We start from the raw sequence: 9,076 nt of genomic DNA on the forward strand, positions 1-9,076 counted from the left end.
GCCTCTTTTAGCCAGCGGGGGGGGGGGGAACTGAGGCCCAAGAGAAAGATTGTTCCAGGGTAGAGGGGAAGAGGGGCATGGATGACTGTAAGCCAACTCTAAGAGTAATCACCTCTGACCCTCACCTGGGAGGACGAAGGAGGATTCAGAGGGGACTAGGAGGTCAGCAGTTGGGGACTCTGGAGCCCATAAGGTCCACACAGAAGACAGGGCTAGAGCAGCACCCATGAGGGAGCCGCGAAAGTGGCCTGGGTCTCCAGCCTGGTGAGGGGACTAGGGTCCTGGGAGGCCGAAGGTGGTAGGAGTGTGACAGCGCCACCAGGAGTCTGGCTTTTGCTGTTGACAGAAGAGGACACCATCAGGAAGTCTTCTGTCATCAGACTTGCTCTCTAAAGCCATCGGACAAGATGAGAGAAAGCAGGGAGTGCATGGGGCTTACAGGCCACCTCAGACCATATGCTCCCTTTCAGCTGGAGCAGCAGCAGCAGCAGCATGGTGACTCATACCGGGACAGGACAATGGCACCGATAGAATGAGGATGACTTAGGAAGGGTACGTGACAACTGCCCAAGGCAAGATCTTGTGCTCCAATGGGGAGCCTAAAGAATTCCCAAGTCCTGGGTCTCTTGGCCTCTAATGTGCTCATCGAGGCTTCCTGCCTGTTGGAGCTAGGGGACGAGAGAGGACGCTCCCTACAAGAACTGTCTAACAGCACACAGACACCATGAATGGCCACAGCCCACTGGAGGTCAAAGCACAGGAGGGCAGCCCTCAACGCCCATTACCAAAATGATTTTTTTCCTAAGGCTGTTGGTAACTGTAGAGTCCAACATAGCTGTCACCATATCCCTCTGAGCCACAGTCCCTTAAAGTAACTAGTGGCAATGCCACCTTCTTCTTGGTGGTGATTAATGTATTTAAAGGGTTGTGACTATATAGCTCAGTGACAGATTACTCTCCCAGTGTGCACAAGGTCCTGGACCAGGGTGATAGGATCCCAGTACTGTAAGAGAAAAAAAAATTGAAATTACTCCAGTATAGAACATGCAGATGGGTTAAAAGACTCAAATACGTGTATTTATATTTCATACATTATTATGCAGAATACACATAAATGTATATCTACGCCACTTATGGTCGGTAGTGTGTTTGGTAACCATTGTGATAATTTTGCAAATGGATGCCACTGAAATGTTGGCTGAGGGGTATCTTCGAGCAAGGTGTCAAGCTGCCTCCTGCTAAGCCTGTGTCCCCAGCACCTCCGCTCCCCCTCCCCCACACCTGTCCTTTATAAGTGTGTAAGCACTGTCCAGCCCCATCGGGGCTCTGGGTAGGTCCCCGAAGGAGATTAACTGGGATGAATATTTCATGGTTTTGATTGACAGCTGCTGAGGACCTGTTGTGGGTCTGGCGCCCGCACTGGTTGAGGAGGGGTGGGCTCAGGAAGGGAGCTGAAGCTGTCCACCCGGCCATTGATCCACTGGGTCCAATCTACGCTGATCAAATGCTCTGCGCCCAGCTCTTTGCCCACAGCGGCACGTAATGGCCTTTAAGAAGCATGGGGCCGGTGGCAGCCCAGTCTCTTGTCTCCCTTGGGGCCCACAGAGGCACCACTAGGCCCCCAGAGACCCATTTCTCTGTCTCCAGCTGTGGTCCCCATGTCCTCATGGTGCCGGCAATATTCCCCTAAGAAAGCTAACCCAAAGCTTCCCACGCCCCAGACTGGCCATGCCATTAAGGCCTCATGCCAAGATCCCTTTGTCGGGGGACCCAGATGGCTGGGCGCCTGTCAGCCTGCAGCCTCTGCTGAGGTGAGCACAGGCCCAAGATGACCTCGGTGACCCCATGGAGATGACTCGGGCATCTACCCTTGGATGCTATCCAGGGAGGGAGAGCCTCCATGTGCTGTGGCTTTTGCACCTCTGCTGTCCCAAATGTGTCCACATTTCAAGGCACTTAACTGGCTTCTCCGTAGGTAACCGGAGTCCTGGCTGCCTCTCAGTGTCTCCACTTTGCAGAGACAGAAAGAATGTGTTTGAGCTGGGTGTGGTGGCTCTAATCCCAGCACTTGGAAGGCAGAGGCAGGAAGATGAGGAGTTCAAGGCCATCCTTGGGTACATACTGAATGTTGTTACTCCAGCCTGGCATCCTTAAGAGCCTTTTTCAAGAAACTAAAACAAGAAAGAGGGGAAGGGGGAGATGAGAAGGAAAAGGAAGAGGAGGAGGAAGAAGATGAAGGAGAAGGGGGGATCAAGGCAGAGGGAAGGGAAGAGGGAACAGGCGTGGAGGGAGGAACGGGTAAGGAGGAAGGGAGGAAAAGGAGGAGGGTGGGTGAGTCATGTGCATTCCAGGCTTAAAACTCACCCAGCAGGGCCAAGGAGACGACCCGAGTTCAATCCCCAGAAGCCACGCAAGTAGAAGGGGAGCACTGCCTTTCCTAAGTTGTCCCCTAACACCATCATGCTTATGGTTGTTCAGAGTGTGATCAGGCGCATTAGCATTTGACTGCTGTCGACAAGGAACTTGATGACTTAAAACAGGACACACTGGTCATCTTACAGTTCTGGGAGCGAGAGGTCCTGCACAGCTGTCACCATACCAAAATCAACATGTGTGTCGGACTTGCTTCCTTCTGGAGGCTCTAGGGGCTGTCCATTGCTTATCTATTACAGCTTCCAGGGGCAACTGCACCCCTTGTCCTGTGGCTTCCTCCTCCGCTTTCCCAGCCTCATGGAAGCTTCCCAGCTCTTTCTGCTTGGCTCCCATCTGCGAGCCCAGTTTGATTTGGAAATTCTCTTAATGATCTTGTGACTCTATTAGGAAGATCCATGGTTATCTCTCCACGCATGATCCTCTGCCCCACGACCTAATGTGGTCATGGGGTCTGGGATGTAGGCACCTGGGAGACTGTGATTTAGCCATGGTCTCGGACACATTAAGTTACTGACCTTAACTGTGTTCTGCTCACTCTGTGCCCTTAAACTCCGACTTCATTTCTGGGAGGTTCCAGTTCCTCCCCATGGTGGAGGATTGGAGAGGTGTGGTTTGGGGATCACTGGTAGCAGAAATGATACCTATAAAAGGGCAGACATTTCTAAGTGATATGACACCCAGTAAATGTTCACAGTTTGTGCTTACAAGGCATGCCCCTTACTGGCTGATCCATCTCCTCAGTCCAGAGAGTTTCTTAAGGAAACTCAAAGGGAAAAGGCAGGGTTGGGGCTGGGGCTGAGTGGGAGAACACTTGCCCATCATACACAGTGACTCCGGTTGAAGCCCCCTATCTTGGGACAGACCAAGATCCAATGGTCCAGCAGGAGGGTCAGGACATCTGTCATGTGATGATGGCTAAGTCATCCCTGGACTTCTCTTACTGCTGATAGAAGCCAATGGCGATTTGTATGTCCTTCTCTTCTGGCCCCGGGTGACTCCTGACCTTAGCTGGGACTCCCAGGCATGAAAAAATAATGAAGAAGTAGAAAAGGAAGCAAAGATGAAAGTATAGAACGGAGCCGTCTGTGTGTTGTCAGATAACATCACCTATTTAATGTCAATTAGTGTTTTTAACAACTGACTACTGCGCCATTAACTTGCAAAAGCGATCTTGGGGGCATGCCAGCATGCCCCAGCAGACTAGCTTGGGCAGTCCTTGAGCGCCGGGTGAGCAGAGTGGGTTCAGATTGCAGGCTGATTGCAAACTGGCATTGTTTGAGCAGGGCACAGGCTGCCAGGGGTGGGGAGTGGGTACCCGAGGAGCGAGGTATTTCACTGAGTGGATATTTATAGCAGGTCTTGGAATAAATGATCCACAGAGAGGGCAGGAGGGGTGAGGATGCTGGAGGTTGGCCAAACCTTGGGTGCTGGATCTTGCCAAGCTGAAATCTCAGTGGCTTGCTCAGTTCTGAGATCCAGGCCACCTCGTAGTAGGAAAGATAGGGGAAGCCTGTTGGGGGAGGGATTTAGGTCCAGTTCATGCCTTTGCACTTACAGTACCAAATGTGGATCTTGAACTCTTGTTTGTTTTCTGTGGACATCATCCTCTTGAATGTTAAGATGATGCCATTGTGATCCAGTTGACAATGAAGTCTCAGACCATTTTCTGTCTTTGCATTCTCTCACTATAGCAGCCACCCTTCAGTGAGTCCATCTTCTGGTATCCATGGCCTTGTATAGATCCCTCCCATGCTAACTAGGGCAGACCTGGTCACTCATAAGGGTATTGTAGATATGACACTGGCCACAACTGACACTGGGTTATGAAAGTTCTGGTGGCTTCCACCTTGCTCTCCTTTGGTTCAAAGAAGTCAGCTGCCATATTGTGAAATATGCTCAGGCAGGCTTAGGGGAAGTCCGCATGATGTAACAAAGAAGAGAGGAGTCTAGGAGAGCACCCATAGATGTCAGGTGTGGCCAGGAAGTCCCCACCCTTGCCTTCCCTGCCTCTTCACCCTGGGTCTTTGAGTAAGGCCCACAGGCTCTGGAATCGGGGAAGTCCATATGTCTTGCCCATCCTCCTTGAGAAACACACGGGAAAGAAGAGATGGGCAGGGCTGCTTTTGACCTTCCCATTCCTTGGCTTCCTCAACTAACCGGAAGATTTGGATCAACAAGCAAGGATGGACCCTCTGGCTCAGGATTCTGATGGTCAGCTGAATTTCAATCATGACATTCCTACTGGGAGCCAAAGAGGACAGTTTGGCTGTACAAGTGACAGAATGGATATCAAGAGAAGAAAGTGTCCATTCAATGTCTGGGTGTACCTAAGAACCTAGCTCTGAAGTGTCCTTAGGATGTTATATTGGAAGCTATGCTAGAGGCCTTCTGTCAGCCAGGTGGGCATATATGCCTTGATTCTGCTTAAAGCCATCCATCCCTTGCTATGGTGGCTAAGGGTTTTGTTTGTTACCTCTTTACAGAAGACAATGTTGGGTAGAGGTTTTCTCCTTCCTACCACTTCTCTCTGGTGTCTCCATCCTTGCTGACCCAGCCAGCCCTATACTTTTAAGATGCACCAAGTGCAAAAATAACCACTGAATGCTTCTCCAGGCTGGGCTGGTCATTGGGAATACAATGGTGACTAGGATAGATACAACCACACTCTCAGGAATCCTGTATCTTGTAGGAACAGGTCCTCAGGTGTCATAAACACTGCACATGGTGGCTCTTGGGTCATCTGGTGGTTGGAAGTCCAGGAACATCTCCACATGGAGGAGGTGTTGACACAAAGACTGCCCCTTAACCTGGGACCTGGGGGGGGTGGTCTTTGTTCCAAGACACGTTCTTAACCTTGTTTTGTGGTTCAGAACAAAGGGGAAAGAAGGCAGAGCTTGAAGTAGCTTGAAAAAGATGCCTTACTTACATAATTTCAAGGTCATAGAGTGAGCTAATGATTCTAATTCTGGATTTTTCCCCACATATAAAAGACTCTTTATATTGGCCTGACTCCTAATGGGAACTTATTGACACCAAAGGATCCAGAGATGAGGTGACCTCCCACTCTCTGTTGAGTGTGCATGCGCGCACGCGCGCGCGCGTGTGTGTGTGTGTGTGTGTGTGTGTGTGTGTGAGAGAGAGTGTGTGTGTGTGTGTGTGTGTGTGTGTGTGTAGAACTTTGGTATGCAACTCTCCATCAGGATGGGCATTCTGTCTGTTGGTAGACTATTACATACAAAAATCTCAGGAAGGCCTCCAATTGGTCTGGCCGGTATCATCACGGATGAGCTGTGAGTGACAGCAGCCCCAATCAGAACTTCAGGGAAGGAGTAAGGAAGCATTTACCCAAGGAAACCTTCATAATTTCACCAGATGAGGAGAGAGCTATATGAAACACCATCTTATTCCCCACTTCAATCTACCTAGCTCAACACTCACACTGGTGAGTGTTGGCCAAACCTTGCAATGACTTTTACTGTCCCATACACATCAAATGTCACACGTAGTAGGGGGCAATGTGGCCGTGTTTAAAGTATGTGAGCTCATTTTCTGTTTTAGACAGATGCTCTTGAAGAACAGATGTCTCATGAGCAATGGTGGCTCACACCTTTAATCCCAGCACTCAGCAGGCAGTGAACAGGTGGATCTCAGTGAATTTAAGGCTAACCTGATCTAGAGTTGGGCAGTCAGGACTGTTACACAGAGGAACCTCATACAAAACAAAGCAACACAAAACAAACAAGAAGTCCAGTTGTCTCACGAACTAAGTGTTGGGTTTGTGGGTGCAGTGTGCACCCCAGTCATTTAGAGATACGGTGAAAATGCAGACTCGGGTTTGGGAGGTCTGGGACATGACGGCCTTCTGTATCTATAAAGCCCCCAAGATGCTCACATCACCCAGTCATGGAGCACTCCTCTTGTAGCATGGCTTCATATTAACCTGCCTTTGGAGCTAGGCAAGGTGCAAGAGAGACAATGATCCGTTTAAACAGAATGAAGGCACTACACAGTGTCAGACATGGTGGGGAGTCCAGTATGTGTTTTTCCCTTTAGACACTCCTGTCTAGTTTTGATGACCAGGAGAGCCCTCTCTCTGTATATGTCTGCTTGCTTATGCCAAGAACTCCCCACTTCCCTGAACTTCTGTTTCCAATTCAATGCATTGAATAGCGGAGCTGTGTGGCAGCCTTCAGAGGACCCCAAGAAAGAGTTAAGCCTTTAGGACACACAGTCTGGCAGTCTCAGGCAGATGTGGAAGGGGTTGACCTGGCCCCAAGGGTTAATACTATTTTGTTTACCAGGATTATATGTTACATCAGGTTAGAGCAGGCAGGAGGTCATAGGGGTCAGCCGCCCCTGTCTCTGCCCCCCCTTCCCTGCTGTCTCCTCCATTTCCAGCTTTGCTACCTCCTTTAATCCGATGACCCCAGACACTAAGCCTTCCTTGAGGTTTTCTTGCCAGGGCCCTCAGACTCCTTGCAGCCGACGCCAGCCGTCTCTCCCTGCCGGGCCCTCAGAGGCCAGTGTGCACACTAAAAGGCACTTTGTGTGTGCGAGGAGATCGGCCACTGCAATTTGCGCTGTGGTTTCTTTGGCCAGGAGCAGATGGGAAAGGGCCCTCTGCCCTCTTGCTTTTTCTCGCTTTTATTCCTGTCCTATAACATTTTCCCTCTTTTCCTGCTTCTAATCCTGTCTTTCTTTTCCTTTTTTAACATCTCCTTTATTTGGGTAGGGGCAGATTTTCGCCTCCCCCTCCCCTTTTCTTCTTTCATTTAATTTTCATCTCATGAAACAGGTAGTAACAGCGCGGGTCTTGAAGGAAGTTTGAGTGAGTGTCAAATCTCAGCTCTGCACCCTGAGTTTAGAAGGTTCTTCACTCTCTCACAGCCTCAGTTTCCTTTTTACAGAGCCCAACCCTTTGAATTCACTGTCAAGAGTTGACCACAAATGTATACCAACATCTGGTTTGGTATACATCCAGTGCCAAATAAATACAAATCTATACATGTACTGGGTTTTTTCTCTGTTCTGCTTATCCTCTCCACTTACCTATGTTTCTTTTAATGACTCCTCCAATCCTGTCTCTGGAAGACTCTCTCTACAGGCTGGAAAAGGCATTTGTGTTTTATAACAAGAACCTCATCGGGGCTTGAGAGGCAACTCTGGGCAAGGGAATGCTGCTCATGTAGAGAACTAGAGTACAGGTCCTAGTACCCATGGCTGATGGCTCACAGCCACATGGGACTCCAGCTTTGAGGAATTCAGTGAATCTTCTGGACTTTACAGGAGCTGTGCATGTATGTTCATGCACATGTGTGTATGCACATGCATATGCACGTGCACACACATGCGTGCACACACATGCACACACACACAATTAAAAATAAACTAAATCTTTGAAAAGAGAAAGAGAACCTGGTCTACTCTTCAGGAGCTATGAAGCCACAGGTGGGGCCTCCAAACTCCTTGCTCTAGACTCCCATCCTCAGCACCACAGCCATGGGAGTGCTTCTCCTGCAGGGCCACATGAACATTAACCAATCAAGGTTGTAGTAGATAAAAGCTTTGTGGCTGTAATTTCATCTCCATCCTGTCATTGAGTACCTCTCAGCTAGGCCTTGTTATCACTGCCACTGATGGTACTTGTGTATGTGTGTGCTACTAGAACGTCACCACTAACTCCCTACTTGGCCATGTGTACATCCATTTGCTATTTACCATCCATCCAACCTCCAGTTATAGCTGTCCATCCATCTTTTCAACCTGCATCTAGCCAACTTTTCATCCAATCTTCAACCATCTATCTATCCTCTATCTAGTCATCCATTGGCCATCCATCCAGTGTCCTCTGTTGGTCTATCTATCCATCCACTCTTCCATGCAGTTATCAATTTATTTATTTATCCATTAATCTTCCATCCATCTATCCATCTAGCCTCCATCTCTCGATTTATCTATTCACTGACCATGCAACCAGCATCGTCTGTCTATCTGTCTATCCCCCAACAATCATCCGTCCATCCATCCATCGATCCACCCATGATGTAGCAACCCATACATACATGCAATGTTGATCTATTTCATTTATCACCCAGCCAGCCATCATCCCCCATCCATCCATCCATCCATGCATCCATGCATCCATCCGCCCATCTGCCCATGATCTATTTATTCATGTATCTACCCATCCATGCATGCAATTGTTGATCTATTTATTCATCCATCCATCCACCCACCCACCCACCCATTGTTCGTCCCTTCAAAGTCAATCAATCAAACAAACTAACATATCTACTATCCATCCATTTGTTGGCCATCTATCTACCCACTAATCTCTCTGTCCATCATTACATCCATCTGTCTACTCAGCTTCCAATAATCCAGTGGGTCATTTGACAATTCATCTATACATTCACTCATCTTTTTGGCAACCACCCATTTATTTATTCAGACTGGTTGTATAATAAATGTGATTGGTCTAAGTGATAATGTCTCATAAAATCCCATTTGATTGCTCCAGAACCATAGAAATAGAAAAAGCATGATTTTGGAGACACAGATCCTTCCATCCAGCTTCCTTCTAAAGAAGGATGATCTTGGAGATGGGAGGTATGTTGGGCTTCTATAAAATGAAGAGGTAAAA

The 9,076-nt window shown here is 48.6% G+C and overlaps 1 long non-coding RNA gene across 1 annotated transcript; it reads right to left on the bottom strand.

Annotated features, from left to right (window-relative positions):
• Positions 1-852: 852 nt before the first annotated feature.
• On the bottom strand, positions 853-4,298 carry LOC121133906. The gene is made up of 3 exons (XR_005870920.1): positions 3,989-4,298; positions 2,949-3,074; positions 853-1,003 (listed from the first exon to the last, which is right to left on the bottom strand). It is a non-coding gene; the product is annotated as an uncharacterized LOC121133906 (long non-coding RNA).
• Positions 4,299-9,076: the final 4,778 nt, after the last annotated feature.

Source organism: Mesocricetus auratus, unplaced genomic scaffold (assembly GCF_017639785.1).
Source record: "Mesocricetus auratus isolate SY011 unplaced genomic scaffold, BCM_Maur_2.0 Super-Scaffold_100025, whole genome shotgun sequence".
NCBI lineage: Eukaryota > Metazoa > Chordata > Mammalia > Rodentia > Cricetidae > Mesocricetus > Mesocricetus auratus.